Source organism: Bombina bombina, chromosome 4 (assembly GCF_027579735.1).
Source record: "Bombina bombina isolate aBomBom1 chromosome 4, aBomBom1.pri, whole genome shotgun sequence".
Classification (NCBI taxonomy): Eukaryota; Metazoa; Chordata; class Amphibia; order Anura; family Bombinatoridae; genus Bombina; species Bombina bombina.
Genome location: NC_069502.1, coordinates 762,686,955 through 762,710,796, shown reverse-complemented (window position 1 = coordinate 762,710,796; position 23,842 = coordinate 762,686,955). Strand labels below are relative to the sequence as shown.

Sequence of the window (23,842 nt, the reverse complement as noted above, 5' to 3'; positions counted from 1 at the left end):
AATATTATTAGAATATTTTGGGCTCATTAAAACAATTTTTATTGCCACAAATGCTGTTTTAAAGATAACAGAAAAATTGTTTCTGCTTTTATTATTTAAAGGCGCAGTACACGTTTTATGTAAAGTTTTTTGTGTATGTTTTTTGCCATAAGAGGTCAATAAATAAAGCTAAGAACGACTATTATTGCTAGTCTATTTAACATGTCTGAACTTGAGGAAATCACTTGTTCTATTTTCAGATTTCTGCTTTGTCGATTTTACTACACAAACGTTTGGCAGATGTTCAGTCTTTTTGTCAGGCTCTGACCAGAATCAAGCCTGTGTTTAGACCAATTGCTCCACCCTGGAGTTTGAATTTAGTTCTTAATGTTCTTCAAGGGTTTCCGTTTGAACCCATGCATTCCATAGATATTAAGTTGTTATCTTGGAAAGTTTTATTTTTGGTTGCTATTTCTTCTGCTCGTAGAGTTTCTGAGCTTTCAGCATTACAATGTGATTCTCCTTATCTTATTTTCCATTCTGATAAGGTGGTTTTACGTACCAAACCTGGTTTCCTTCCTAAGGTTGTTTCTAATAAGAATATTAATCAGGAAATCGTTGTTCCTTCATTGTGTCCTAACCCTTCTTTAAGAAGGAGCATCTATTGCATAACTTGGACGTGGTCCATGCCCTGAAGTTTTACTTACAGGCGACTAAAGAATTCCGTCAATCATCTTCATTATTTGTTGTTTTTTTCTGGAAAGCGTAGGGGTCAGAAAGCTACGGCTACCTCTGTTTCTTCTTGGCTGAAGAGTATCATCCGTCTGGCGTATGAGACTGCTGGACAGCAGCTTCCTGAAAGAATTACGGCTCATTCCACTAGGGCTGTGGCTTCCTCATGGGCATTTAAAAACAATGCTTCTGTTGAACAGATTTGCAAGGCTGCAACTTGGTCGTCTCTTCACACTTTTTCCAAATTTTCCAAATTTGATACTTTTGCTTCTTCTGAAGCTGTTTTTGGGAGAGAGGTTCTTCAAGCAGTAGTGCCTTCCGTTTAGGTTCCTGTCTTGTCCCTCCCTTTCATCCGTGTCCTGTAGCTTTGGTATTGTATCCCACAAGTAAGGATGAAATCGTGGTCATATCTTGTAAAAGAAAAGGAAATTTATGCTTACCTGATAAATTTATTTCTTTTACGATATGACGAGTCCACGGCCCACCCTGTCGTTTCTAAGATAGGTATTTATTTTTTGTTAAACTTCAGTCACCTCTGCACCTTTGGCTCTTCCTTTCTCTTCCTAACTTTGGTCGAATGACTGGAGGGGGAGGGGAGCTATATAAGGAGCTATATATATATATATATATATATATATATATATATATAATCTCTGCTGTGGTGCTCTTTGCCACTTCCTGCTAGCAGGAGGTTAAATCCCACATGTAAGGATGAAATCCGTGGACTAGTCATATCGTAAAAGAAATAAATTTATCAGGTAAGCATAAATTTCCTTTTTACCTAAATATGAAACTGACAGTCTGCACAAGGAAATACATGAACCTGACTCATGGCAAATATAAGTACAATACATATATTTAGAGCTTTATATAAATGCATAAAGTGCCAGACCATAGCTGGGGTGTCTTAAGTAATAAAAAACATACTTACCAAAAGACACCCATCCACATATAGCAGATAGCCAAACCAGTACTGAAACAGTTATCAGTAGAGGTAATGGTAAATTGAGAGTATATATTCGATCTGAAAAGGGAGGTAGGAGATGAATCTCTACGACCGATAACAGAGAACCTATGAAATAGATCCCTGTTAGGAAAACCATTGCATTCAATAGGTGATACTCTCTTCACGTCCCTCTGACATTCGCTGTACTCTGAGAGGAAACAGGCTTCAACAATGCTGAGAAGCGCATATCAACGTAGAAATCTTAGCACAAACTTACTTTACCACCTCCATAGGAGGCAAAGTTTGTAAAACTGAATTGTGGGTGTGGTGAGGGGTGTATTTATAGGCATTTGAGGTTTGGGAAACTTTGCCCCTCCTGGTAGGAATGTATATCCCATATGTCACAAGCTCATGGACTCTTGCCAATTACATGAAAGAAAAGGTAATTCTTTTTTTACAAAACGGCTGCTTTGTAAACTTTGATGAATGAAAGTGCCCCTGTTTTTAATAGTATTTTTTAAAAAACAGGCTTTCATTCATTTTTAAAAAAAATCAAACTAAACGTCTGCATCAAGTATTAAAAAAAAAAACACTGCCCGCATGAAATATAACAAAAAAATAAAATCATACACGAAGTATTAGCTCCTAAACCGCAAAACCCCTACATCGCAATAAACCCATTTAACTTATTAACCCCTAAACCGCAAAACCCCTATATCACAATAAACCTATTTTCCCTATTAACCCCTAAACCGCAAAATCCCTGCATCGCAATAAACATATTTACCCTATTAACCCCTAAACCCCAAAACTCCTACATCGCAATAAAACTATTTACCCTATTAACCCCTAAACCGCAAAACCCCTACATCACAATAAACCTATTTACCCTATTAACCACTAAACCACAGAACCCCTACATCGCAATAAACCTATTTACCCTATTAACCACTAAACCACAGAACCCCTACATCGCAATAAACCTATTTACCCTATTAACCCCTAAACCGCAAAACCCTATACATCGCAATAAACCTATTTACCCTATTAACCCTTTAAACCGCCAAAACCCACAACACAAATAACTATCACCTAGAGTTTTGCGGCCGAAGGGGTGCGTTAGCTACGCGTCTTTTTTTTCTAGCGCTGCTTCTAAACAATGCTGGTATTGAGAGTTCTCTGAATGGCTGCATTAGGCTCCAAAAAGGGAGCGTTGAGCCGAATTTACCGCCACTTCTACCCTCAATACCAGCGTTGCTTACGGTAGCGGCTAGCTGGAAAAACGTGCTTGTGCACGATTCCCCCATAGGAAACAATGGGGCAGTTTGGGCTGAAAAAAAACCTAACCTGCAAAAAAGCAGCGTTCAGCTGCTAACGCAGCCCCATTGTTTCCTATGGGGAAACACTTTCTAAGTCTGCACCTAACATGAACCCCGAGTCTAAACACCCCTAACCTTACACTTATTAAGCCCTAATCTTCCGCCCCCGCTATCACTGACCCCTGCATATTATTATTAACCCCTAATCTGCCGCTCCGGACACCGCCGCAACCTACATTATACCTATGTACCCCTAATCTGCTGTCCCTAACATTGCCGACACCTACATAATATTTATTAACCCCTAATCTGCCCCCCCCCAACGTCGCCGCTACCTAACTACACTTATTAACCCCTAATCTGCTGACCGGACCTCGCCGCTACTCTAATAAATATATTAACCCCTAAAGCTAAGTCTAACCCTAACACCCCCCTAAGTTAAATATAATTTTAATCTAACGAAATAAATTAAATATTATTAACTAGGGTTTATTTTTATTTTACAGGCAACTTTGTATTTATTTTAACTAGGTACAATAGCTATTAAATAGTTATTAACTATTTAATATCTACCTAGTTAAAATAATTACAAAATTACCTGTAAAATAAATCCTAACCTAAGTTACAATTAAACCTAACACTACACTAGCAATAAATTAAATAAATTACCTACAATTACCTACAATTAAATAAACTAAACTAAATTACAAAAAATAAAAAAAGATTACAAGAATTTTAAGCTAATTACACCTACTCTAAGCCCCCTAATAAAATAACAAAGCCCCCCAAAATAATAAAGGTCCCTACCCTATTCTAAATTAAAAAGTAACCAGCTCTTTTACCAGCCCTTAAAAGGGCTTTTTGCAGGGCATGCCCCAAAGTAATCAGCTCTTTTGCCTGTAAAAAACCCACACAATACCACCCCCCAACATTAAAACCCACCACCCACATACCCCTACTCTAACCCAAACCCCCCTTAAATAAACCTAACACTACCCCCCTGAAGATCTCCCTACCTTGAGTCGTCTTCACCCAACCAGGCCGAAGTCTTCATCCGATGGGGCAGAAGAGGACATCCAGACCGGCAGAAGTCTTCATCCTATCCAAGCAGAAGAGGACATCCGGACCGGCAGACATCTTCATCCAAGCGGCATCTTCTATCTTCATCCATCCGACGAGGAGCGGCTCCATCTTCAAGACCTCCGGCGCGGAACATCCTCCTTCCCCCGACGACTACCCGACGAATGAAGGTTCCTTTAAGTGACGTCATCCAAGATGGCATCCCTTGAATTCCGATTGGCTGATAGGATTCTATCAGCCAATCGGAATTAAGGTAGGAAAAATCTGATTGGCTGATTTAATCAGCCAATCAGATTCAAGTTCAATCGGATTGGCTGATCCAATCAGCCAATCAGATTGAGTTCGCATTCTATTGGCTGTTCCGATCAAGTTCAGATTGAACTTGAATCTGATTGGCTGATTCAATCAGCCAATCATATTTTTCCTACCTTAATTCCGATTGACTGATGGAATCCTATCAGCCAATCGGAATTCGAGGGACGCCATCTTGGATGACGTCACTTAAAGGAACCTTCATTCGTCGGGTAATCGTCAGGGAAGGAGGATGTTCCGCACCGGAGGATGAATGGATGAAGATAGAAGATGCCGCTTGGATGAAGAAGTCTGCCGGTCCGGATGTCCTCTTCTGCCCGGATAGGATGAAGACTTCTGCCGGTCTGGATGTCCTCTTCTGCCACATTGGATGAAGACTTTGGCCCGGTTGGGTGAAGACGATTCAAGGTAGGGAGATCGTCAGGGGGATAGTGTTAGGTTTATTTAAGGGGGGTTTGGGTTAGAGTAGGGGTAAGTGGATGGTGGGTTTTAATGTTGGGGGTTGGTATTATGTTTTTTTTTTACAGGCAAAAGAGCTGATTACTTTGGGGCATGCCCCGTTAAAAGCCCTTTTAAGAGCTGATAAAAGAGCTGGTTACTTTTTAATTTAGAATAGGGTAGGGACCTTTATTATTTTGGGGGGCTTTATTTTATTAGGGGGCTTAGAGTAGGTGTAATTAGCTTAAAATTCTTGTAATCTTTTTTTATTTTTTGTAATTTAGTGTTTGTTTGTTTTTTGTAATTTAGTTAAGTTTATTTAATTGTAGGTAATTTATTTAATTAATTTATTGCTGTTGTAGTGTTAGGTTTAATTGTAACTTAGGTTAGGATTTATTTTACAGGTAATTTTGTAATTATTTTAACTAGGTAGCTATTAAATAGTTAATAACTATTTAATAAAAAGTAGAAGGAAGCAGCACTCTTAATCCATTGTCCATAAAATCCAAAAGTTTATTACAAGCCGTTTAAAACAAGTAGACAAGCACAGCACAGCACAGCACAGTACAAGCTACACAAGTGGAGGGGGAGCAAATCCTGCGACATTCTGGGGCAGACATTCTGGGGCTGTAATTGGATAACAGCGCACACACCCTCCTCAGGCTGTAGCGACGTCATTTTCCTACTCACAATAACTATTTAATAGCTATTGTACCTAGTTAAAATAAATACAAAGTTGCCTGTAAAATAAATATAAATCCTACAATAGCCCTTAACGCTGCTTTTGACGGCTACCGCAGAACTCTAAATCTAGGCGTATTTAAATAACTAAGTACAGTACACTAACACCCCCTAACCTAACACCCCATTAAATAAACCTAAATTACCTAAACTAATATATTCTAAAGTTACAAAAAATATAAAAAACTGTCGGGTAGATTACGAGTTTTGCAGTAAGCTAAAAAGCAGCGTTAACAGGTGCAAAAGCTGCTTTTTTACTACCGCTGGTATTACGAGTCTTGCAGGTTTAGGGGCATTGCACACTTTTTTGGCCTTACCGCAAAACGATTTACGTAAACTTCTTAACGTCTTTTTTTCTGTGGGACTTCCATAGCGCTGGTATTACGAGTCTGTCCTGGGAGGCCAAAAAGTGAGCGGTACACCCTATCCTGTCAAGATTCGTAACACATTTTAAAGTCAGTAGTTATGAGTTTTATGTTACAACGCGGTAGCATAAAACTCATAACTAAAGTGCTAAAAAGTACACTAACACCCATAAACTACCTATTAACCCCTAAACCGAGGCCCTCCCGCATCGCAAACACTAAAATAAAATTTTTAACCCCTAATTTTCCGCTCTGGACATTGCCGCCACTAGAATAAACATATTAACCCCTAAACTGCCACACTCGCACCTCACAAACACTAGTTAAATATTATTAACCCCTAATCTGCCGCCCTAACATCGCTGCAACCTACCTACATTTATTAACCCCTAATCTGCTGCTCCGGACATTGCCGCCACCTACATTATTTTTTATTAACCCCTAATCTGCCGCCCCCAACGTCGCCGCCACTATTCTAAATTGATTAACCCCTAAACCTAAGTCTAACCCTAACACCCCCTAACTTAAATATAATTTAAATAAATCTAAATAAAATAGCTTAATAATTCCTATTTAAAACTAAATACTTACCTATAAAATAAACCCTAAGCTAGCTACAATATAACTAATAGTTACATTGTAGCTAGCTTAGGGTTTATTTTTATTTTACAGGCAAGTTTGTATTTATTTTAACTAGGTAGAATAGTTACTAAATAGTTCATAATTATTTAATAACTACCTAGCTAAAATAAATACAAATTTACCTGTAAAATAAAAATAAACCTAAGTTACACTAACATCGAATACTACATTACAATTAAATAAATTAACTAAATTAAAAACAATTAAATAAATTAAATTAGCTAAATCACAAAAAAAACACACTAAATTACTGAAAAAAAATAATAATTTACAAGATATTTAAACTAATTACACCTAATCTATCAAAATAAAAAAAACCTAGCCTAAACTAAACTACCAATAGCCCTTAAAAGGCCCTTTTCTCTTGTTAAGTGTATCCAGTCCACGGATCATCCATTACTTGTGGGATATTCTCCTTCCCAACAGGAAGTTGCAAGAGGATCACCCACAGCAGAGCTGCTATATAGCTCCTCCCCTCACTGCCCTATCCAGTCATTCTCTTGCAACTCTCAACTAAGATGGAGGTCGTAAGAGGACTGTGGTGTTTTATACTTAGTTTATTTCTTCAATCAAAAGTTTGTTATTTTTAAATGGTACCGGAGTGTACTGTTTATCTCAGGCAGTATTTAGAAGAAGAATCTGCCTGCGTTTTCTATGATCTTAGCAGAAGTAACTAAGATCCTTTGCTGTTCTCACATATTCTGAGTAGTGAGGTAACTTCAGAGGGGGAATAGCGTGCAGGTTTTCCTGCAATAAGGTATGTGCAGTTAAAATATTTTTCTAGGGATGGAATTTGATAGAAAATGCTGCTGATACCGAAGTAATGTAAGTAAAGCCTTAAAGGCAGTGATAGCGACTGGTATCAGGCTTATTAATAGAGATACATACTCTTACAAAAGTGTATTTTAAATCGTTTGCTGGCATGTTTAATCGTTTTTTACATATGTTTGGTGATAAAACTTATTGGGGACTAGTTTTTTCCACATGGCTGGCTTGAATTTTGCCTAGAAACAGTTCCCTGAGGCTACCCACTGTTGTAATATGAGTGGGAGGGGCCTATTTTAGCGCTTTTTTGCGCAGCAAAAATTACAGACACAGACATCCAGCTTCTTCCTGCATGATCCAGGACTTCTCTGAAGGGCTCAAAAGGCTTCAAAAGTCGTATTGAGGGAGGTAAAAAGCCACAGTAGAGCTGTGGCAGTTGTTGTGACTGTTTAAAAAACGTTTTTGTCATTTATTATTCCGTTTTTGGTATTAAGGGATTAATCATCCATTTGCAAGTGGGTGCAATGCTCTGCTAACTTATTACATACACTGTAAAAATTTCGTTAGTTTAACTGCATTTTTTCACTGTTATTTCAAAATTTGGGAAAATTTGTGTTTCTTAAAGGCCCAGTAACGTTTTTTATATTGCTTGTAAACTTGTTTTAAAGTGTTTTCCAAGCTTGCTAGTCTCATTGCTAGTCTGTTTAAACATGTCTGACACAGAGGAACCTACTTGTTCATTATGTTTGAAAGCCATGGTGGAGCCCCATAGGAGAATGTGTACTAAATGTATTGATTTCACCTTAAACATTAAAGATCAGTCTTTATCTATGAAAGAATTATCACCAGAGGGTTCTGTCGAGGGGGAAGTTATGCCGACTTACTCTCCCCACGTGTCAGACCCTTCGCCTCCCGCTCAGGGGACGCACGCTAATATGGCGCCAATTACATCAGGGACACCCATAGCGATTACCTTGCAGGATATGGCTGCAATCATGAATAATACCCTGTCAGAGGTATTATCTAGATTGCCTGAATTAAGAGGCAAGCGCGATGGCTCTGGGGTTAGGAGAGATACACAGCGTGCAAATGCTTTTAGAGCCATGTCTGATACTGCGTCACAGTATGCAGAACATGAGGACGGAGAGCTTCAGTCTGTGGGTGACATCTCTGACTCGGGGAAACCTGATTCAGAGATTTCTAATTTTAAATTTAAGCTTGAGAACCTCCGTGTATTGCTTGGGGAGGTATTAGCTGCTCTGAATGACTGTAACACAGTTGCAATTCCAGAGAAATTGTGTAGGCTGGATAGATACTATGCGGTGCCGGTGTGTACTGACGTTTTTCCTATACCTAAAAGGCTTACAGAAATTATTAGCAAGGAGTGGGATAGACCCTGTGTGCCCTTTTCCCCACCTCCTATATTTAGAAAAATGTTTCCAATAGACGCCACTACACGGGACTTATGGCAGACGGTCCCTAAGGTGGAGGGAGCAGTTTCTACTTTAGCAAAGCGTACCACTATCCCGGTTGAGGACAGTTGTGCTTTTTCAGATCCAATGGATAAAAAATTAGAGGGTTACCTTAAGAAAATGTTTATTCAACAAGGTTTTATTTTACAGCCCCTTGCATGCATTGCGCCTGTCACTGCTGCAGCGGCATTCTGGTTTGAGGCCCTGGAAGAGGCCATCCAGAGAGCTCCATTGAATGAAATTATTGTCAAGCTTAGAACGCTTAAGCTAGCTAACTCATTTGTTTCTGATGCCATTGTTCATTTGACTAAACTAACGGCTAAGCATTCCGGATTCGCCATCCAGGCGCGTACGGCGCTATGGCTTAAATCCTGGTCAGCTGACGTGACTTCAAAGTCTAAATTACTCAACATTCCTTTCAAGGGGCAGACCTTATTCGGGCCTGGCTTGAAGGAAATTATTGCTGACATTACTGGAGGCAAGGGTCATACCCTTCCTCAGGACAGGGCCAAATCAAAGGCCAAACAGTCTAATTTTCGTGCCTTTCGAAATTTCAAGGCAGGAGCAGCATCAACTTCCTCCGCTTCAAAACAAGAGGGAACTGTTGCTCATTCCAGACAGGCCTGGAAACCTAACCAGTCCTGGAACAAGGGTAAGCAGGCCAGAAAGCCTGCTGCTGCCCCCAAGACAGCATGAAGGAACGGCACCCTATCCGGAAATGGATCTAGTGGGGGACAGACTTTCTCTCTTCGCCCAGGCGTGGGCAAGAGATGTTCAGGATCCCTGGGCGTTGGAGATCATATCTCAGGGATATCTTCTGGACTTCAAAGCTTCTCCTCCACAAGGGAGATTTCATCTTTCAAGGTTATCAGCAAACCAGATAAAGAAAGAGGCATTCCTAAGCTGTGTGCAAGACCTCCTAGTAATGGGAGTGATCCATCCAGTTCCGCGGACGGAACAAGGACAGGGATTTTATTCAAATCTGTTTGTGGTTCCCAAGAAAGAAAGAACCTTCAGACCAATCTTGGATCTAAAGATCTTAAACAAATTCCTCAGAGTTCCATCATTCAAAATGGAAACTATTCGGACCATCTTACCCATGATCCAAGAGGGTCAGTACATGACCACAGTGGACTTAAAGGATGCCTACCTTCACATACCGGTATCGGTTCCTAAGGTTTGCCTTTCTAGACAGGCATTACCAATTTGTAGCTCTTCCCTTCGGGTTGGCCACTGCCCCGAGAATTTTTACAAAGGTTCTGGGCTCACTTCTGGCGGTTCTAAGACCGCGAGGCATAGCGGTGGCTCCGTATCTAGACGACTTCCTGATACAGGCGTCAAGCTTTCAAATTGCCAAGTCTCTAGAGATAGTTCTGGCATTTCTGAAGTCGCATTGGTGGAAAGTGAACGTGGAAAAGAGTTCTCTATCACCACTCACAAGAGTCTCCTTCCTAGGGACTCTTATAGATTCTGTAGAGATGAAAATTTACCTGACGGAGTCCAAGTTATCAAAACTTCTAATTGCTTGCCGTGTCCTTCATTCCATTCCACGCCCGTCAGTGGCTCAGTGCATGGAAGTAATCGGCTTAATGGTAGCGGCAATGGACATAGTGCCATTTGCGCGCCTGCATCTCAGACCGCTGCAATTATGCATGCTAAGTCAGTGGAATGGGGATTACTCAGATTTGTCCCCTCTACTAAATCTGGATCAAGAGACCAGAGATTCTCTTCTCTGGTGGCTTTCTTGGGTCCATCTGTCCAAGGGTATGACCTTTCGCAGGCCAGATTGGACGATTGTAACAACAGATGCCAGCCTTCTAGGTTGGGGCGCAGTCTGGAACTCCCTGAAGGCTCAGGGATCGTGGACTCAGGAGGAGAAACTCCTCCCAATAAATATTCTGGAGTTGAGAGCAATATTCAATGCTCTTCTAGCTTGGCCTCAGTTAGCAACACTGAGGTTCATCAGATTTCAGTCGGACAACATCACGACTGTGGCTTACATCAACCATCAAGGGGGAACCAGGAGTTCCCTAGCGATGTTAGAAGTCTCAAAGATAATTTGCTGGGCAGAGTCTCACTCTTGCCACCTGTCAGCGATCCACATCCCAGGAGTAGAGAACTGGGAGGAGGATTTTCTAAGTCATCATACTTTTCATCCGGGGGAGTGGGAACTCCATCCGGAGGTGTTTGCTCAACTGGTCCATCGTTGGGGCAAACCAGAACTGGATCTCATGGCGTCTCGCCAGAACGCCAAGCTTCCTTGTTACGGATCCAGGTCCAGGGACCCGGGAGCAACGCTGAAAGATGCTCTAGCAGCTCCTTGGTTCTTCAACCTGGCCTATGTGTTTCCACCGTTTCCTCTGCTCTCTCGACTGATTGCCAAAATCAAACAGGAGAGAACATCGTTAATTCTGATAGCGCCTGCATGGCCACGCAGGACCTGGAATGCAGACCTAGTGGACATGTCATCTCTTCCACCATGGACTCTGCCTCTGAGGCAGGACCTTCTAATACAATGTCCTTTCAATCATCCAAATCTAATTTCTCTGAGACTGACTGCTTGGAGATTGAACACTTGATTCTATCAAGGCGTGGCTTCTCCGAGTCAGTCATTGATACCTTAATACAGGCTCGGAAGCCTGTCACCAGGAAAATCTACCATAAGATATGGCATAAATATCTTTTATTGGTGTGAATCCAAGAGTTACTCATGGAGTAAGGTTAGGATTCCTAGGATATTGTCCTTTCTCCAAGAGGGTTTGGACAAAGGCTTATCAGCTAGTTCTTTAAAAGGACAGATCTCTGCTCTGTCCTTTTGCACAAGCGTCTGGCAGAAGTTCCAGACGTCCAGGCATTTTGTCAGGCTTTGGTTAGGATTAAGCCTGTGTTTAAAACTGTTGCTCCCCCGTGGAGCTTAAACTTGGTTCTTAAAGTTCTTCAGGGAGTTCCGTTTGAACCCCTTCATTCCATTGATATTAAACTTTTATCTTGGAAAGTTCTGTTTTTGATGGCTATTTCCTCGGCTCGAAGAGTCTCTGAGTTATCTGCCTTACATTGTGATTCTCGTTATCTGATTTTTCATTCAGACAAGGTAGTTCTGCGTACCAAACTTGGGTTTTTACCTAAGGTGGTTTCTAGCAGGAATATCAATCAAGAGATTGTTGTTCCATCATTGTGTCCTAATCCTTCTTCAAAGAAGGAACGTCTTTTGCATAATCTGGACGTAGTCCGTGCCTTGAAGTTTTACTTACAGGCTACTAAAGATTTTCGTCAAACATCTGCCCTGTTTGTCGTTTACTCTGGACAGAGGAGAGGTCAAAAAGCTTTGGCAACCTCTCTCTCCTTTTAGCTTCGGAGCATAATACGCTTAGCCTAGGAGACTGCTGGACAGCAGCCCCCTGAAAGGATTACAGCTCATTCTACTAGAGCTGTGGCTTCCACCTGGGCCTTTAAAAATTAGGCCTCTGTTGAACAGATTTGCAAGGCTGCGACTTGGTCTTCGCTTCACACCTTTTCAAAATTGTACAAATTTGACACTTTTGCTTCTTCGGAGGCTGTTTTTGGGAGAAAGGTTCTACAGGCAGTGGTTCCTTCCGTTTAAGTTCCTGCCGTGTACTTTAGCTTTGGTATTGGTATCCCACAAGTAATGGATGATCCGTGGACTGGATACACTTAACAAGAGAAAACATAATTTATGCTTACCTGATAAATTTATTTCTCTTGTAGTGTATCCAGTCCACGACCCGCCCTGTCCTTTTAAGGCAGGTCTAAATTTTAATTAAACTACAGTCACCACTGCACCCTATGGTTTCTACTTTCTCGTCTTGTTTCGGTCGAATTACTGGATATGGCAGTGAGGGGAGGAGCTATATAGCAGCTCTGCTGTGGGTGATCCTCTTGCAACTTCCTGTTGGGAAGGAGAATATCCCTCAAGTAATGGATGATCCGTGGACTGTATACACTACAAGAGAAATAAATTTATCAGGTAAGCATAAATTATGTTTTGCAGGGCATTGCCCCAAAGTAATTAGCTCTTTTACCTATAAAAAAAAAAATACAAACACCCCCCCCAACAGTAAAACCCACCACCCACACAACCAACCCCCCCAAATAAAATACTATCTAAAAAAAACCTAAGCTCCCCATTGCCCTTTTGGATGGGCATCCATCCTCGAGGAAGCGGCAGAAGTCTTCATCTAACCGGGCCGAAGTCCTCAACGAAGCCGGGAGAAGTCTTCATCCAAACCGGGCGAAGTGGTCCTCCAGGCAGGCAGAAGTCTTCATCCAGACGGCAATCAGCCAATAGGATTGAGCTCGCATTCTATTGGCTGTTCCAATCTGCCAATAGAATGCGAGTTCAATCCTATTGGCTGATTGGATCAGCCAATAGGATTTTTTCTACCTTAATTCCGATTGGCTGATAGAATTCTATCAGCCAATCGGAATCTAAGGGACGCCATCTTGGATGAAGTCACTTAAAAAAAACGTCATTCAGTAAGAAGACTCCGGATGAAGAGGATGCTCCGCGTCGGATGGATGAAGATAGAAGATGCCATCTGGATGAAGACTTCTGCCCGTCTGTAGGACCACTTCGCCCGGATTGGATGAAGACTTCTCCTGGCTTCGTTGAGGACTTTGGGCCGGTTAGATGAAGACTTCTGCTGCTTCCTTGAGGATGGATGTCTGGTCTTCAGAACAGTAAGTCGATGTTCAGGGGGTTAGTGTTAGCTCTTTTGCGGCCCAAACCCTAATCTAAAAAATAAAACCCACCCAATACACCCTTAAAAAAATCTAACTGCCCTTTTAAGGGCAATGCCCATCCAAATGCCCTTTTCAGGGCAATTTGGGAGCTAAGGTTTTTTTTTTTCGATAGTATTTTATTTGGGGGGTTGGTTGTGTGGGTGGTGGGTTTTACTGTGGGGGGGTGTTTTTATTTTTTTTACAGGTAAAAGAGCTGATTACTTTGGGGCAATGCCCCGCAAAAGGCCCTATTAAAGGGCTATTGGTAGTTTAGGCTAGGTTTTTTTTTTATTTTGGGGGACTTTTTTTATTTTGATAGGGCTCTTAGATTAGGTGTAATTAGTTTAAATTTCTTGTAATTTTTTTTTGTTTTCATTAATTTAGTGTTATTTTTTTGTGTGATTTAGCCAATTTAATTTTTTTAATTGTATTTAATGTAGGGAATTTATTTCATTATATTGTAGTGTTAGGTGTTATTGTAACTTAGATTAGGTTTTATTTTAAAGGTAAGTTTGTATTTATTTTAACTAGGTGGTTAGTGAATAGTTAATAACTATTTAGCAACTATTCTACCTAGTTAAAATAAATACAAACTTGCCTTTAAAATAAAAATAAAACCTAAGCTAGATACGATGTAACTATCCTATATTATAAAAGACAAGAGTTTGTCTGAAGCCGTCATGCGCAGTTCAGACAAACACTTGGCCTTAGACAGCAGCTGATCGCACGCGCACCCACCCGACAGCAGCGCGAGGACAGAGAGAGAGAGAGAGAGAGAGAGAGAGAAAATAAAATAGAAAAAAATAGAAAATAACACGGCCCGTGTGAACGGGCTTTAGGACTAGTTACTTATATTGTAGCTAGCTTAGGGTTTATTTTACAGGTAAGTATTTATTTAGTTTTAAATAGGAATTATTTAGGTAATAATATTATTTTTTTATTTAGATTTATTGTAATTATATTTAAGTTAGGGCGTGTTAGACTTGGGTTTAGGTGTTAATACATTTAGTATAGTTGTGGCGACGTTGGGGGCGGCAGATAAGGGGTTAATGTAGGTAGGTGGCGGCGATGTTAGGGATGGCAGATTAGGGGTTAATAATATTAAACTAGTGTTTGCGATGCGGGAGTGCGGCGGTTTAGGGGTTAATATATTTAGAATAGTGGCGGTGACGTTGGGGACGGTAGATTAGGGGTTAATAAGTGTAGGTAGGTGGTGACGATGTCGGGGTGGCAGATTAGGGGTTTATAAAAATAATGTAGGTGTCAGCGATGTTGGGGGTAGCAGATTATGGGTTAATAAGTATAATGTAGGTTGCGGCGGTGTCCGGAGCGGCAGATTAGGGGTTAATAAGTATAATGCAGGTGTCGGCAATGTCGCGGGTGGCAGATTAGGGGTTAATAAGTGTAAGATTAGGGGTGTTTAGACTCGGGGTTCATGTTAGGGTGTTAGGTGTAAACATAAATTTTTATTTCCCCATAGGAATCAATGGGGCTGCGTTACTGAGTTATACGCTGCTTTTTTGCAGGTGTTAGACTTTTTCTCAGCCGGCTCTCCCCGTTGATTCCTATGAGGAAATCGTGCACGAGCACATTACACCAGCTCACCGCTCACTTAAGCAGCGCTTGTATTGGAGTGAGATATGGAGCTAAATTTTGCTCTATGCTCACTTTTTGTCTTTTAACGCCGGGTTTGTAAAAACTCGTAATACCAGCGCTGTATGTAAGTGAGCGGTGAGAATAACGTGCAATTTAGCACCGCACCCCTGTTACCGCAAAACTTGTAATCTAGCCGTGTGTTTACAAAAGATAAAAAAGGCTAACATTACAGAAAATAAATTAATTTAACAAAATTAAACCAAATCCCTATGAAAATAAAAAAGATCCCCCAAAATAAAAACACCCCCTACTCTAAGAATAAACTACCAGTAGCCCTTAAAAGGGCTTTTTGCAGGGCATTTCCCCAAGATAATCAGCTCTTTTTCAAGAAAATACACAAAGCCCCCCCTAACAGTAAAAACCGCCCCAAATAAAATAACCTACCACTAAAAAACCTAAACTACCCATTGCCCTGAAAAGGGCAATTGTTTGGGCATTACCTTTTAAAATGGAATTTAGCTCTTTTTCTGCCCATCCCTAATCTAAATAAAACAAATCCCCCCCCCCGAAAAACCCCTTAAAAAATCCTAAGTCTAACCCCCAGGTTGGTACTCACGGTTCCTAAAGTCCGGCGGAGAAGGTCCTGTTCCAGGCGGTGAAGTGTTCTTCCAAGCGCAACCTCTTCTTCTTCCAGGAACATCCTGTGCGGAGCGGAACTGAAGACCGGCAACCGCGGAGCCATGGAGCGTGGAGGATCCTCTTCGTACGATCTCCGCCGTACACTGAATAGTGAATTCAAGGTACGCGATTAAAGATGGCGTCCCTTGAATTCCTATTGGCTGATTTAATTCTTCCAATTCAAATCGGCCAATAGGATAAAAGCTACTCAAATCCTATTGGCTATTTAAATTAACCAATAGCATGAGAGCAAGTAAATTTCTATTGGCTGATTTGAATAGCCAATAAAATTTCACTTGCTCTCATCCTATTGGCTAATTTAATCAGCCAATAGGATTTGAGTAGCTTTGAACCTATTGGCTCATTTGAATGAGAAGAATCATATCAGCCAATAGGAATTCAAGGGACACTATCTTTAATCGCATACCTTGAATTCACTATACAGTGTACGGCGGAGATCGTACAAAGAGGATCCTCCACGCTCTATGGCTCCGCGGTCGCTGGTCTTCAGCTCCGCTCCGCGCAGGATGTTCCTGGAAGAAGAAGAGTTTACGCTTGGAAGAAGACTTCACCGCCTGGAACAGGACCTTCTCCGCCAGACTTTAGGAACCGTGAGTACCAACCTGGGGGTTAGATTTAGGATTTTTTAAGGTTTTTTTTTTGGGGGGGGGATTTGTTTTATTTAGATTAGGGATGGGCAGAAAAAGAGCTAAATGCCCTTTTAAGGGCAATGCTCAAACAAATGCCCTTTTCAGGGCAATGGGTAGTTAGGTTTTTTAGTGTTAGGTTATTTTATTTGGGGGGGTTTGGTGCATGGGGGGTTTACTGTTAGGGGGGCTTTGTATATTTTCTTGAAAAAGAGCGGATTATCTTGGGGCAATGTCCTGCAAAAAGCCTTTTTAAGGGCTACTGGTAGTTTATTCTTAGAGTAGGGGGTGTTTTTATTTTGGGGGGTCTTTTTTTATTTTCATAGGGATTAGGTATAATTTCTCCAACATAGGTGTGTCCGGTCCACGGCGTCATCCTTACTTGTGGGATATTCTCTTCCCCAACAGGAAATGGCAAAGAGCCCAGCAAAGCTGGTCACATGATCCCTCCTAGGCTCCGCCTACCCCAGTCATTCTCTTTGCCGTTGTACAGGCAACATCTCCACGGAGATGGCTTAGAGTTTTTTAGTGTTTAACTGTAGTTTTTATTATTCAATCAAGAGTTTGTTATTTTAAAATAGTGCTGGTATGTACTATTTACTCTGAAACAGAAAAGAGATGAAGATTTCTGTTTGTATGAGGAAAATGATTTTAGCAACCGTTACTAAAATCCATGGCTGTTCCACACAGGACTGTTGAGAGGAATTAACTTCAGTTGGGGGAACAGTGAGCAGTCTTTTGCTGCTTGAGGTATGACACATTCTAACAAGACGATGTAATGCTGGAAGCTGTCATTTTCCCTATGGGATCCGGTAAGCCATTTTTATTCACACAGTAAATAAGGGCTTCACAAGGGCTTATTAAGACTGTAGACATTTTCTGGGCTAAATCGATCATATTTACACATATTTAGCCTTGAGGAATCATTTAATCTGGGTATTTTTTGTAAAATAATATCGGCAGGCACTGTTTTAGACACTTTATTCTATTGGGGCTTTCCCTAATCATAGTCAGAGCCTCATTTTCGCGCCGGTATGGCGCACTTGGTTTTGAGAACAGCATGACATGCAGCTGCATGTGTGTGGAGCTCTGATACATAGAAAAGTCTTTCTGAAGGCATTATTTGGTATCGTATTCCCCTTTGGGCTTGGTTGGGTCTCAGCAAAGCAGATTCCAGGGACTGTTAAGGGGTTAAATATAAAAACGGCTCCGGTTCAGTTATTTTAAGGGTTAAAGCTTCCAAATTTGGTGTGCAATACTTTTAAGGCTTTAAGACACTGTGGTGAAATTTTGGTGAATTTTGAACAATTCCTTCATACTTTTTCGCAATTGCAGTAATAAAGTGTGTTCAGTTTAAAATTTAAAGTGACAGTAACGGTTTTATTTTAAAACGTTTTTTGTGCTTTGTTATCAAGTTTATGCCTGTTTAACATGTCTGAACTACCAGATAGATTGTGTTCTGACTGTGGGGAAGCCAAGGTTCTTTCTCATTTAAATAGATGTGATTTATGTCATAAAAAATTTAGTAAAAATGATGCCCAAGATGATTCCTCAAGTGAGGGGAGTAAGCATGGTACTGCATCATCCCCTCCTTCGTCTACACCAGTTTTGCCCATACAGGAGGCCCCTAGTACATCTAGCGCGCCAATACTCCTCACTATGCAACAATTAACGGCTGTAATGGATAATTCTATCAAAAACATTTTAGCCAATATGCCCACTTATCAGCGAAAGCGCGACTGCTCTGTTTTAGAAAATACTGAAGAGCATGAGGACGCTGATGATATTGTTTCTGAAGGGCCCCTACACCAGTCTGAGGGGGCCAGGGAGGTTTTGTCTGAGGGAGAAATTTCAGATTCAGGAAAAATTTCTCAACAAGCTGAACCTGATGTGATTACTTTTAAATTTAAGTTGGAACATCTCCGCGCTCTGCTTAAGGAGGTGTTATCCAATTTGGATGATTGTGATTATCTGGTCATTACAGAAACACTATGTAAAATGGACAAGTTCCTAGAGGCCCCGGGGCCCCCCGAAGCTTTTCCTATACTCAAGCGGGTGGCGTACATTGTTAATAAAGAATGGGACAGGCCCGGTGTACCTTTCGTACCTCCCCCCCATATTTAAAAAATTGTTTCCTATAGTCGACCCCAGAAAGGACTTATGGCAGACAGTCCCCAAGGTCGAGGGGGCGGTTTCTACTCTAAACAAGCGCACCACTATACCCATAGAAGATAGTTGTGCTTTCCAAGATCCTATGGATAAAAAATTAGAAGGTTTGCTAAAAAAGATGTTTGTTCAGCAAGGTTACCTTCTACAACCAATTGCATGCATTGTCCCTGTCACTACAGCCGCGTGTTTCTGGTGCGATGAGCTAGAAAAGGCGATTATTAGTAATTCTTCTTCTTATGAGGAGATTATGGACAGAATTCGTGCTCTTAAATTGGCTAATTCTTTCACCCTAGACGCCACCTTGCAATTGGCTAGGTTAGCGGCGAAAAATTCTGGGTTTGCTATTGTGGCGCGCAGAGCGCTTTGGTTAAAATCTTGGTCAGCGGATGCGTCTTCCAAGAACAAATTGTTTGACATTCCTTTCAAGGGGAAAACACTGTTTGGCCCTGACTTGAAAGAGTTTATCTCTGATATCACTGGGGGCAAGGGCCACGCCCTTCCTCAGAATAGGTCTTTCAAGGCCAAAAATAAACCTAATTTTCGTCCCTTTCGCAGAAACGGACCAGCCCCAAGTGCTACGTCCTCTAAGCAGGAGGGTAATACTTCTCAAGCCAATCCAGCCTGGAGACCAAGGCAAGGCTGGAACAAAGGAAAGCAGGCCAAGAAACCTGCCACTGCTCCCAAGACAGCATGAGATGCGGGCCCCCGATCCGGGACCGGATTTGGTGGGGGGCAGACTCTCTCTTCACTCAGGCTTGGGCAAGAGATGTTCTGGATCCTTGGGCGCTAGAAATAGTCTTCCAAGGTTATCTTCTGGAAGTGATTCATCCTGTTCCATTAAAAGAACGAGGGATGGGGTTCTACTCCAATCTGTTCGTAGTTCCCAAAAAAGAGGGAACGTTCAGACCAATCTTAGATCTCAAGATCCTAAACAAGTTTCTCAAGGTTCCATCGTCCAAATTGGAAACCATTCGAACAATCCCTCCATCCAGGAAGGTCAATTCTTGACCACGGTGGTTTTAAAGGATGCGTATCTACATATTCCTGTCCACAAGGAACATCATCGGTTCCTAAGGTTCGCATTCCTGGACAAGCATTACCAGTTCGTGGCGCTTCCTTTCGGATTAGCCACTGTTCCAAGGATTTTCACAAAGGTACTAGGGTCCCTTCTGGCGGTGCTAAGACCAAGGGGCATTGCTGTAGTACCTTACTTGGACGACATTCTGATTCAAGCGTCGTCCCTTCCTCTAGCAAAGGCTCACACGGACATAGTCCTGGCCTTTCTCAGATCTCACGGATGGAAAGTGAACGTGGAAAAGAGTTCTCTATCTCCGTCGACAAGAGTTCCCTTCTTGGGAACTATAATAGACTCCTTAGAAATGAGGATTTTTCTGACAGAGACCAGAAAAACAAAACTTCTAAACTCTTGTCGGATGCTTCCTTCCGTTCCTCTTCCTTCCATAGCGCAGTGCATGGAAGTGATAGGTTTGATGGTAGCGGCAATGGACATAGTTCCTTTTGCGCGCATTCATCTAAGACCATTTCAATTGTGTATGCTCAGTCAGTGGAATGGGGACTATACAGACTTGTCTCCGAAGATACAGGTAAATCAGAGGACCAGAGACTCACTCCGTTGGTGGCTGTCCCTGGACAACCTGTCACAAGGGGTGACCTCCCGCAGACCAGAGTGGGTCATTGTCACGACCGACGCCAGTCTGATGGGCTGGGGCGCGGTCTGGGGATCCCTGAAAGCTCAGGGTCTTTGGTCTCGGGAAGAATCTCTTCTACCGATAAATATTCTGGAACTGAGAGCGATATTCAATGCTCTCAAGGCTTGGCCTCAGCTAGCGAGGGCCAAGTTCATACGGTTTCAATCAGACAACATGACGACTGTTGCGTACATCAACCATCAGGGGGGAACAAGGAGTTCCCTGGCGATGGAAGAAGTGACCAAAATCATTCAATGGGCGGAGACTCGCTCCTGCCACCTGTCTGCAATCCACATCCCAGGAGTGGAAACTTGGGAAGCGGATTTTCTGAGTCGTCAGACATTGCATCCGGGGGTGTGGGAACTCCATCCGGAAATCTTTGCCCAAATCACTCAACTGTGGGGCATTCCAGACATGGATCTGATGGCCTCTCGTCAGAACTTCAAGGTTCCTTGCTACGGGTCCAGATCCAGGGATCCCAAGGCGACTCTAGTAGATGCACTAGTAGCACCTTGGACCTTCAACCTAGCTTATGTATTCCCGCCGTTTCCTCTCATCCCCAGGCTGGTAGCCAGGATCAATCAGGAGAGGGCGTAGGTGATCTTGATAGCTCCTGCGTGGCCACGTAGGACTTGGTAGGCAGATCTGGTGAATATGTCACCGGCTCCACCATGGAAGCTACCTTTGAGACGAGACCTTCTTGTTCAAGGTCCGTTCGAACATCCGAATCTGGTCCTACTCCAGCTGACTGCTTGGAGATTGAACGCTTGATCTTATCAAAGCGAGGGTTCTCAGATTCTGTTATTGATACTCTTGTTCAGGCCAGAAAGCCTGTAACTAGAAAAATTTACCACAAAATATGGAAAAAATATATCTGTTGGTGTGAATCTAAAGGATTCCCTTGGGACAAGGTAAAGATTCCTAGGATTCTATCCTTTCTTCAAGAAGGATTGGAGAAAGGATTATCTGCAAGTTCCTTGAAGGGACAGATTTCTGCCTTGTCTGTGTTACTTCACAAAGAGCTGGCAGCTGTGCCAGATGTTCAAGCCTTTGTTCAGGCTCTGGTTAGAATCAAGCCTGTTTACAAACCTTTGACTCCTCCTTGGAGTCTCAACTTAGTTCTTTCAGTTCTTCAGGGGGTTCCGTTTGAACCCTTACATTCTGTTGATATTAAGTTATTATCTTGGAAAGTTTTGTTTTTGGCTGCAATTTCTTCCGCTAGAAGAGTTTCAGAATTATCTGCTCTGCAGTGTTCTCCTCCTTATCTGGTGTTCCATGCAGATAAGGTGGTTTTACGTACTAAACCTGGTTTTCTTCCAAAAGTTGTTTCTAACAAAAACATTAACCAGGAGATAGTCGTGCCTTCTTTGTGTCCGAAACCAGTTTCGAAGAAGGAACGTTTGTTGCACAATTTGGATGTTGTTCGCGCTCTAAAATTCTATTTAGATGCTACAAAGGATTTTAGACAAACATCTTCCTTGTTTGTTGTTTATTCTGGTAACAGGAGAGGTCAAAAAGCAACTTCTACCTCTCTCTCTTGTTGGATTAAAAGCATCATCAGATTGGCTTACGAGACTGCCGGACGGCAGCCTCCTGAAAGAATCACAGCTCATTCCACTAGGGCTGTGGCTTCCACATGGGCCTTCAAGAACGAGGCTTCTGTTGATCAGATATGTAGGGCAGCGACTTGGTCTTCACTGCACACTTTTACCAAATTTTACAAGTTTGATACTTTTGCTTCTTCTGAGGCTATTTTTTGGGAGAAAGGTTTTGCAAGCCGTGGTGCCTTCCATTTAGGTGACCTGATTTGCTCCCTCCCTTCATCCGTGTCCTAAAGCTTTGGTATTGGTTCCCACAAGTAAGGATGACGCCGTGGACCGGACACACCTATGTTGGAGAAAACAGAATTTATGTTTACCTGATAAATTACTTTCTCCAACGGTGTGTCCGGTCCACGGCCCGCCCTGGTTTTTTAATCAGGTCTGATAATTTATTTTCTTTAACTACAGTCACCACGGTATCATATGGTTTCTCCTATGCAAATATTCCTCCTTAACGTCGGTCGAATGACTGGGGTAGGCGGAGCCTAGGAGGGATCATGTGACCAGCTTTGCTGGGCTCTTTGCCATTTCCTGTTGGGGAAGAGAATATCCCACAAGTAAGGATGACGCCGTGGACCGGACACACCGTTGGAGAAAGTAATTTATCAGGTAAACATAAATTCTGTTTTTGTTAAATTTGGTCATTTTGATTTTTTATTTTCTGTAATGTTAGCCTTTTTTATTTTTTGTAACTTTAGAATATGTTAGTTTAGGTAATTTAGGATTATTTAATGGGGTGTAAGGTTAGGGGTTGTTAGGTAAGGGGGTGTTAGGTTAGTGTACTGTACTTAGTTATTTGCGTTGTGGGTTTTGGCGGTTTAAAGGGTTAAGTTAAATAGGTTTATTGCGATGTAGGGGTTTTGCGGTTTAGGGGTTAATAGGGTAAATAGGTTTATTGTGATGTAGGGGTTTTGCGGTTTAGGGGTTAATAGGGTAAATAGGTTTATTGCGATGTAGGGGTTTTGCGGTTTAGGGGTAAATAGGTTTATTGCGATGTAGGGGTTTATTGGTTAATAAGTTAAATAGGTTTATTGCGATGTAGGGGTTTTGTGGTTTAGGGGTTAATAGGGTAAATAGGTTTGTTGTGATGTAGGGGTTTTGCGGTTAATAGGGTAAATAGGTTTATTGCGATGTGGGGGTTTAGGGGTTAATAGGGTAAATAGGTTTGTTGTGATGTAGAGGTTTTGCGGTTTAGGGGTAAATAGGTTTATTGTGATGTGGGGGTTTTACGGTTTAGGGGTTAATAGGGTAAATAGGTTTATTGCGATGTAGTCATTTTGCGGTTTAGGGGTTAATAGGGTAAATAGGTTTATTGCGATGTGGGGGGTTTGCGGTTTAGGGGTTAATAGGGTAATTAGGTTTATTGCGATGTGGGTGGTTGACGGTTAAGGGGTTATTCATTTTAGTTTTACTTGTGATTTTTTTGGGGATGGCGGAAATATAGGTAATGAACTGTTAGGTTTATTATTGGGAGGCGGCTCAGTCTACACATTATTTATATAGTCACAATGCATAGTGACTGTATCAATAATTTAGACACTGACATTTTTATTAATGCTTGTTTTTTCTGTCAGTGTCTACATTATTCATACAGCAACTATGCATTGATACAGTATAAATTATGTGTGGGCGGAGTTACAGAAATTGCCGATCGCAACTTCAAAAAATATTTTACGGGGATAGGAATTAACATATAAGTCAGTGTCAAACACTGCACGTGTTGTTTCTACATCTGTAGTTTAAAAAATAATTAGACTGCCCTCTGGGAAGGCTTATCGACTAGTGAAAAAATAAAAGTGATTTAAAAATATGGAAAATCCAAGATTATGAATGTACTTTTCCAACTGCCCTTCTGCCACTGTAACTCTAAAACCAAATCTGTACACCATTTGAGCTGCCTGTAGTATGTCT

The 23,842-nt window shown here is 41.7% G+C and overlaps 1 protein-coding gene across 1 annotated transcript in view; it reads left to right on the top strand.

Annotated features, from left to right (window-relative positions):
* The window catches only part of B3GALNT2 (beta-1,3-N-acetylgalactosaminyltransferase 2), a 453,609-nt gene that overhangs the window by 95,467 nt on the left and 334,300 nt on the right, over positions 1–23,842 (top strand). The gene's annotated exons all lie outside the window — the stretch shown is intronic.